This window comes from Diceros bicornis, chromosome 25, assembly GCF_020826845.1.
Source record: "Diceros bicornis minor isolate mBicDic1 chromosome 25, mDicBic1.mat.cur, whole genome shotgun sequence".
NCBI lineage: Eukaryota > Metazoa > Chordata > Mammalia > Perissodactyla > Rhinocerotidae > Diceros > Diceros bicornis.
Genome location: NC_080764.1, coordinates 4,336,959 through 4,345,586, shown reverse-complemented (window position 1 = coordinate 4,345,586; position 8,628 = coordinate 4,336,959). Strand labels below are relative to the sequence as shown.

The following is an 8,628-nucleotide window of genomic DNA, read 5'->3' as shown; positions in this document are numbered from 1 at the left end:
CAGGCGCGACCCCGGGGGCCGTGCGCCCGCGGCTGCGGTCCGGCGGGAGAAGCTCACGCGGGTTAGTTCCCCGGCCGCGGGGCGCCTTTGAGGAACTGCGCCGCTTCGCGCCCGAGCGCAGTCGGGCGACCCAGTGGGGCCGGGCCGGGCGAGCCCAGCAGGCTCCAGCGCGCGCCCTGCGCCGCCCCGAGGGGCCAGGGTGGTGCTGGCGGACGTCCCGAGGGTCGGTTCTGCCCCCCTCCGCCCACCCCGGACTAACAGAAGACAACTGCCCTCCTGTGCTTTCCTCGCCTTTTTAAGTTTAAAGAAGGGACGGCGTGCCCCAAATGTCAAGGTTCTTTCTAAGAAAAGCCTGTAGTTGTAGAATGTCTTGGGTTTCGCGGGGCGCTCTGGGACCTTCGGGGCTGCACGACCCTCTCAACCCAGCCACCCTGCGCTCCCAGGGCTGCTTGGGAAGGGGTGCGCGGGGAATGGGGAGGGGAGGCGGGGCACAGGGTGTTCCTGGGAACGGCCCTGCCACCCCCTCGCCGTTGAATAAGCCCGGTCACGGTGACTTTCCTCTTCCAAGGTGGTGGAGAGTTGGGGAGAATCCAGAGGACATATCGCAATCATTTCCTCCTTTACCTTCTCGCTGCCAAGGCCGCCCGCCGTGACAGGTCCTCCCGCCCCTGTGCAGGAACAGTTTGTGGCACCGCAAGCGCAGACCCGAGACGTTGTCATCACAGGTAAAATAGAAGGTTTGATTTACTCGTGTTTCCAGACCGAAGTCTTTAAGTGTTTACTTCCGTTGCCCTACAGACTCGCAATTTGGGGGTTAATTATTCCTTTGTGATGCAGCCTTAGATATATTTTCAGTGCTTTAAAAGGAAGATAAATGTGGATAGATTCCCCTTTAAGTTCTGAAAAGTTTAGTGTGTCAGTTTCGCTAGCAACTGCATTTCTTCATGGCAGGCTGGTTCCATGTAATCGAAAACTACATATAACTGTGAGAACTCTTTACTACTTAGACAGTGAAGTTACACAGGCTGACAAGTGAAGAACGGCATGCGGGCCTCTTAGCTGTCGTAATTGTAATCTGAATATCAAGCAGATGGCTTGCTGGGATAGTAGGTCAGGTCTAGAACTATCATCAGCTAGGACACGGACAGCGTGGAGAAGTGGGCGGATGGTGCAGATTTGAGAGGTCACTGTCCATGAGGGGCCGGGCAGTGAGCCTGACAAAATTCTGTACAACTTTGAAGGAAAGGCAAATTAATTGACAGTAGAAAAAAAATTCTCTCTCTCTTTTCTCACATCTTAGACATATAATAAGAGTCATTCCATAATCATAAAATTGTTTTTTTTTTGCTAGCTCATGTTTGTCAGGCTTGTGAACAGATTTTTAAACATTGTGTGTGTGTGTGAGAGAGAGAGAGGAGAAAAAAAAAACATTTCTATATAACCTATTTTGTAACCTACTTTATTGACTATTAGGTTATGAAAAGTCTTTCCATGTGAATGAATGTGTTTGTGCTTCATCATCTTAAATGTCTATATAATATTTTGTGGTGTTTAGATACAATAATTATTTAGCCAATTCCTTTATATGTGTGTGTGTGTGTGTGTGTGTGTGTGTGTATTTAATCATTCATTCTATAAATGGTTATTGAGTAGCTGCTGTGGGCTCTTGTGCTCAGTATTGAGCAAGGCAGCTGTGGATCTGCTCATGAAGCTGATTTTTATATCAGAATGTAAAAGAGAAACTTAAAGATTATCCTCATCATCTTAAAAGACACACTGGAGTGTGGAGAGGGAACTGTTTTTGCCATAGCACCTTTCTGTTTAGTGATTGGTAACAGTGCTTTTTTTCTTGCATGCTATCTATGAGCATCTGTGTTTTTGTAATAAATATTCTTTAGGTAATCTTTTAAAAAATTTTTATTAAAATGTTTCTTTGCTTAATGTGAACAGATTTTAAATATGTCAGATTCTCCTCTCTTTTCCTCTCTCACGGTCTCTGTGTGTGAATGGAAATAGTCTTAGTGGCACATAGGTTGAGTGTCAGCTTCCAAGTGGCTGGCATTTTTGTTGAACAATTGTAGTAATTTTGTCACGTGGCAGTTGGAGGATGTGGCCTGTAGAATTTCTGCCTTTTTGGAATTTGAGGGCCTCTGTTTGCATTTCTGTTTTTGGTGGCTTGGTATAGTGTCAGTCTTTTAAATATTTCATAAACATTTCAAGAAAAAGGCATAGTTTCTGTTTGTAGGATAGACATTTGCTGTATCTGTTATTTCTGCCTTGTTGACTACCTAGAACAAGCCAGCTCACCGCTAAGGCCATGTGCTTAGGGAAAATTGGGCAAAGAATGTTAATTTCCACCTTGGTGTTAAGATAGTTTTAAGGCAAGAACCAAATAGGAAAAGTCCTAGATGTCCCATGGGACCTATTTAAAAGAACTTGTTTCTTCTTCCCAGGATTTCTGTTGCTGGCATGTAGTGAGCTGCTTAGGGAAATGGACACATGGTGCAAATTTTCCGGCCTGTTCTGTAGCAGACATAACTAGTCTGATTTGCTCATTATCTGGAGGTATGTTTGTTCTTTGTTTCTAGAGTGTTTAATTACTTAGCATCTTGTAGTGGTGACATTGTGGTGTCTAAAAAGTGAAGAATTTACTCCTCACTGGGTCAGCCCTGTTGTAGCTGTTTGTGGTTGAGCTGCATTTGTGTTGAGATCAGCATATATACAAGAAAAAACATTTGAAAATTTTGGTTTGCGTCAGGGAAGCGGCTTGTTATAGTGGAAAAGGCGTTAGGCCATTAATCATGAGATTTGGATTCTCGTCCTGTAGCTGCTGCCTGACAGGCCTGGGGATTTTGTCCACCTCTCTAAACTGCTGTTTTCTCATCAGAAAACGGAGTTCCTTTTCATTCTACCTCTGAAGGGTTGGAAGGCTCAAAGGGGTGGCTTACGTGAAGATTCCTTTTTTTTTTTTTGCAGGGGAAGATTTGCCCTAAGCTAACATGTTTTGCCAATCTTCCTCCTTTTTTCTTCTTTTGCCCCCCAAAGCCCCAGTACACAGTTGTAAGTTTGGGTTCTTCTATGTGAGCCACCACCACAGCATGGCTACTGACAGGCGAGTAGTGTAGTTCCACGCCTGGGAACCGAACCTGGACTGCAGAAGTGGAGCACGCCGACCTTTGGCTGCTAGGTGATCAGGGCTGGCTCCATGAAGATTCTTTATAAAATGCAAAAAACCATATGCAGCCCAGGAGGTGTCTCTCAGAGGAGGAAGCCACGCCCTGAACTGCCTGCACCTCTCACTCAGCCACACCTGACCCCTGTCTTATTTTTGCTCTGACCATTTTACGATTTTCAAAGGCTTTCAGAAAGAAACACACCTCCCCTCCATACACAAAAAAAATTTTCTTTTTCTTTTTGAATAGGTAAACAAGAATTCTACACCAGTAACAACAAAATATGTGTGGTTCGTGCTTTCTCTGAACATCGACATGCCCTCAGGTTTTGGTGGTGATACATTTTGCATTGTCCTTACTCGGGTATAGCTAGACCATGCAAAGGGCTATTCCTGATCCTTGGGGGATCTGCGGAATCGCAGGCTCCGTGAAATCTTCCTGGACTTGGGCGTGACCGTGTTGGGCGGTACCTAGTTGCCGTCCTGCATCACGGTTCCTTGCCAGCCTCACTTTCCCTGCTGAGTCTAACTCGCTGAGAACAGAGTATGTGTTGCTCGTTTCTGCCCAGCTGGTCCTGTATACTGAGTAGGTACTTGTAAATGTTCATTAACAAACACGCGATAAACAGAATTTAATTCAACTAATATTTATTGATGGGCCTCTGTGTTTTCTCTGGTACTCCACTGTGGCGGGGAGCTGGCCTGGGGCACTTAGATATAGAGACAGCAGGCCTGCCCTCTGCAAGAGGATTCCCCCTTGGCATTTTGCAGCTTCCCTCGTACCTGGGATGGCAAGAGCATGTTCTTCCATCAGCACCAGACGGGTGTTTCTGTACGCCACGCTGGACTTCCACGTGAAGTTCCCATTGCGTTGGTGTTATCTAGGTGGTGATTGCAGTTGAAATGATTCTGTGGGTAATTATCGCTAGGTTTGGGGTATGTTATGCATTAAATAGACTTTTTATGAGATGGTTTGAGAATCTAATTAAGTAAAATGCTCTTTCTTTCTGCGAGATCACGCATTCAAATTCCAAACCACAGACTCCATCGGGAAGAGGTATGTTTAAACCTTTGTGAGTGGGAAGAGCTTAGGTTTAACACGGCAGGAGTCCTGCAGACACTCCAATTGTGGAGATGACACATGCACAGGAGAAATTGGAGAAAACGTAGATTAAATATCTTCTGTGATCCAGGACTCATCTGACTGCGTTTATTTTGCTGTATTTTAAGAGATTTGCAAATAAAAGAGGAGTGGCGGTTTCTATTCTGATCTGCTTGATTTACACTTTAACTTAGAGACCCCAAGTGAACTTTTGAAGAAGTATCACTTTGAATAGTGAGAGTTAGGAAAGCAAATACAGAAGGACTAATTGTCTCAAAGATTATGAGCTTCATAGGAATGATTTGCAATTGTAATAAAATTAAGTAAACAGCGTATCGTAGTTCCTTTTTTTCCCCATTTTTAAGAGTGAGTGAGGCCCCAGGTTTTCCTGCAACCATTTGTAACTAAATAAGTCTGTAGTTATGTGATAACCACACGGAGGTGACAAATCGCCAAGCTCTAGTAAAAGAGAACCAGTAGTTTAGAGGTTGACATGTGGATATGTCCCTTTCTGAGACATTCTAAGAAGTTAGTTGTCAGCCTTATATGAGTATTTAAATGCATATTTACAATTAACCAATAAGGCTTATAAAATACAGGATTGCGGAATCAAGGGACAACCAAATCTTGATTATCTGAAGGCAGGTTTTCTTCTATTACCTGTGTGTTAGATGGGATTTTTCTTAGTGGAAGAATTTTTAGAAGCATTTTCTGGCAGCTTTCCTTATCGGACAAGTTGACATCTGTTAGGCTGCCAACACGAGGAGCATATTCCCCTCCGTCTGGGATTATCAGTACATTTGATAAATTCTAGACTGCAGTCTCATTTTGGCTCAATTTGTGGGACAACTTGATGACTGGGTTAGTATCTTATTTATTCACTGTCCACTCACTTTGTATTTCTGTTTTTCTGTGCACTGGGGATGAGATTAATATGAATGATGTTTAAAAGGAAGATTGTTCAGAGAAATTTGAAATTTGGTTTAAACAGAATCATCTCTGTGTGTGTGGAAGTTATTTATACTAGAAACAAACGGCAGTATTGGATGTGTTTCTGGCTGCCTTGGATGTGAGGATTTGTGAGGGGGCTGTTTTGCTTAAGTATTATGATTGCGTTTATTTTCCACTTTGAAAAACGTTACCGAGTCTGTCACCAGATCTGGGCAAGGGACCTTCTGCTCGTGGTCTGTGCCGAGCCCTCCTGAGGGTTCACAGCAGGCAGACCAAAGTGCACGCAAGTTCAGAAAACGACCTTTGTTCTCTTCTTTCTCTAGGAAAACTCCCTTGTTGAGAGCATTTTCCAGAAAGGAACATTCTCTTGCTGTAGTTCTCAAATCATGAAATAAATCTAATCATTGTATTCAGTGAGGAGTCCTGAAAGAGACAGTAGTTTTTTTTTTTTTTTAAAGATTTTATTTATTTATTTTCCCCCCAAAGCCCCAGTAGATTGTTGTATGTCATAGCTGCACATCCTTCTAGTTGCTCTGTGTGGGACGCGGCCTCAGCATGGCCGGAGAAGCGGTGCGTCGGTGCGCGCCCGGGATCCGAACCCCGGCCGCCAGCAGCGGAGCACGGGCACTTAACCGCTAAGCCACGGGGCTGGCCCGAGACAAGTAGTTTTAAAAAAATTCAATTGTGCAAAGATAGTGACAGTGAGAGCTTACTGGGGGGTGATGCCCGAAGAAGGCTTTGAAAAATAAGAGGCGTGAAGAAGAGAAAGGTATTGGAGTATTTAAATGCACTTGAAACTGATGTTCCTTGAGAGAAAAGACCAGCACAAACAGGGTTAAAAGAGCATGTGTGACAAAATAAGGTGGGGTGGAAGTGTTGGTGCCTGGAGAGTTTGTCCAAGCCAGAGAAAGAAGGTTCTAGACCCAGGGAAGAAGGTGGGTGAAGGTGCGTGCACTCAGTTCTGTGGGGGGTGGGGTTCTGAAAGAGACAGGAGGTTGATCACCAATGGCCATGAAGGATGCTGACCCACCCCCGGAGCAGCCTGGAAGCCAAAGATCATAACCGTCAGCGAAGAGACAGGAAGTACCGATCCAGAGCTGGTGTGTTGAACAGAAAGAAGGTTACAGTTTCTGGCTAAGGGTGACAGCGGATGGTGACAGGAGTGGAAGGCTTTCAGTGAAGGGCAGTAGTAATTATTCCAAAGTCCTGGCCTCTGTTTGTGAATATAGAGGATACAGAGTATTTAGCAGGATATCAATATAAGAAGAGAAAAATAACGATATTTTTCTTTCCTTCTGGAAACAGAAAATTGTCGACTTTTTTTCCTGCTCCATTCTCTTTACTTAGATGAATCTAACACGGTTAGCTTTTAGCGTCTAGGTCAGAAGTCTAAGTGAAGGTGAATATTTAACCACATTCAAGGACTGCCGATAATCTTTAATACTAATAGAAGCACAAGACTTGAGAGAAAGAAGAATCGGGAAGGAAAAAACCCGGATATATCCACGGCTTAATCATGGACTGATAAAAGAGCACACACCTAGAAAGCAGTCAGTTACTGTGTTTGGCATGAATGAATTCAAATCTGGGCTTTCTGAGTAGGATGAGCTGTTTTCTAGAAGGTATTTCAGAAAGATACACGCCCAATTGTATCAGATCTGGTTCAGTCTCTTTAAGAATGAAACGTCTGAAAGATAAGAGCAAGCAATTAAAACTCAGAACTCAGAAAAGGAATTACTTTTAAGAGATGAAAAGATGAAAATCCAACATAAGGTATTAACACATCCATCCACCTGTTATTCTAAGACAGCTGCCGTCGTCATATTTACACACGTGAAGTTGAATTGCCAAGGGACCAGGGAACGGACGTTCACTTTCTGGTTGTCTGTGTATACCTACCTCTGAGTGCTCCTGGCTTTCCCTCCCTGTGCCAGCATTTCATCTCCACTGTGGCCTGGATCAGCTAGCCTTGCCACCTCCCTAGAGACCCCTGCACTTTGTCATCCGTGTCACGACCTCAGGCCTGGCATCCACTGGCCATCCTGACACCACCAGTGACCCTCCCCGAGATTCAAACTCAGAATGTCCGCGTCTGAGCCACCAGCATTTTCCAAGAACGAGGAAAGGGAGGTTTTCCTCCCTGTCCAGTAAGTGGCCTCTGCTGGGGTAGTAGAGGCAAGGACGAGTGTAGGGTCCCAACCCTCAGCTCTCGGACTCGCACGGACTGCTCCTCTGGCCTGCGCCTCCGTTTCCTCGTGGACAGATGGGGTGAATACTAGTGCTTTCCGTGGAGGGTGGTACCTGGCACATAGTAAGACCTCTATAGGTGGTTCTTTGCTTATTGTTAACTCTGCAGCCTTAACATTGACTCACTCGTCCTCATTTATCAGCTCCTGTCATGACTAGGAAGGCCTGGCCCTGATTCTCAGGGGCTGACACTCTTTCTACACTGCCGGTTCCTCCCACGCACCCTGCTTCCTCGTTCATGCCTGGGACACTCCCTTATCCTGACCCTCGTCCCCCATGTCACCCCCATAACCTCTACCCTGGAGATCTCAGCTTACAATTACTTTCTTAGGGAAACCTCTCTGAACTAGGTCGATCTCTCTGATACAAGCACTTACAAGCTTGGTGCTTTTTCTTCAAAGCACACGTGCATTATGGGTTCATTTGCATGGTGGCTTGATGAAAGTCACTCTGCCACGTGAGTTGATGAGTTGCGGACCCGAGGTTGGGGGGACCATAGCTGCCTGGCTCCCCATCCTCCTGGAGTGTGCTGCCAGCAGGTGCTGCAGGACCTGCGCTAAGAGCCTGCCGCTCCTCTGTGGCCACCCTCCGTTTGAGATTCCGTCAAGTCCTAATCAAATGCCACCTCCCTCGTGAAGCCTTCCTTGATGCAGGAGTTTTGTCCCTCAGAAACCCTACAGCAGCTTGAATCTCTCTGATTTGACGTATTCTGCCTTCACTTCAGCAGCCGTTCATTGAGTACTTCAGTCGTTTATTCCTGAGCTCATTCATTCATTTAGCAGATATTTGCTGAGCCCCTACTCCATGCCAGGCAGTGTTCTGGGTGCTGGGGAAGGCGCTGGAAACACAGCAGGCACGGTTCCCTGCCGTTATAGAGCACTGCCTGACGCGCTGAGCACGCCCCCAGGCTAAGAGGGGAGGCGGTACGAAGCCCGTGAAGGTGCGCGTGGTAAGAGCCAGCGCAGGAGGCGGGGGACAGCAGCGTTCTAACTGTAATCTGAACTTGCAGCCCAGTAAATGTTTGTCTTTAAAATTCCCTAAAGGAACTAGGTTGGGAGAGGGGAAATAGTAAATAAAAATCACCCAAGAAATTTCAGAAACCATTTTAGTTCTGAGTCTTATCTTAAAGGCATTAAGTGCTCAGGTGGAATCCTTT

The 8,628-nt window shown here is 45.6% G+C and overlaps 1 protein-coding gene across 1 annotated transcript in view; it reads left to right on the top strand.

Annotated features, from left to right (window-relative positions):
* Positions 1 to 547: 547 nt before the first annotated feature.
* The window catches only part of PPARA (peroxisome proliferator activated receptor alpha), a 60,559-nt gene continuing 52,478 nt past the window's right edge, over positions 548 to 8,628 (top strand). Inside the window, exon 1 of the mRNA XM_058568143.1 lies at positions 548 to 725. The gene's annotated coding sequence lies outside the window, so the exon portion shown is untranslated. The remainder of the gene's footprint in view (positions 726 to 8,628) is intronic.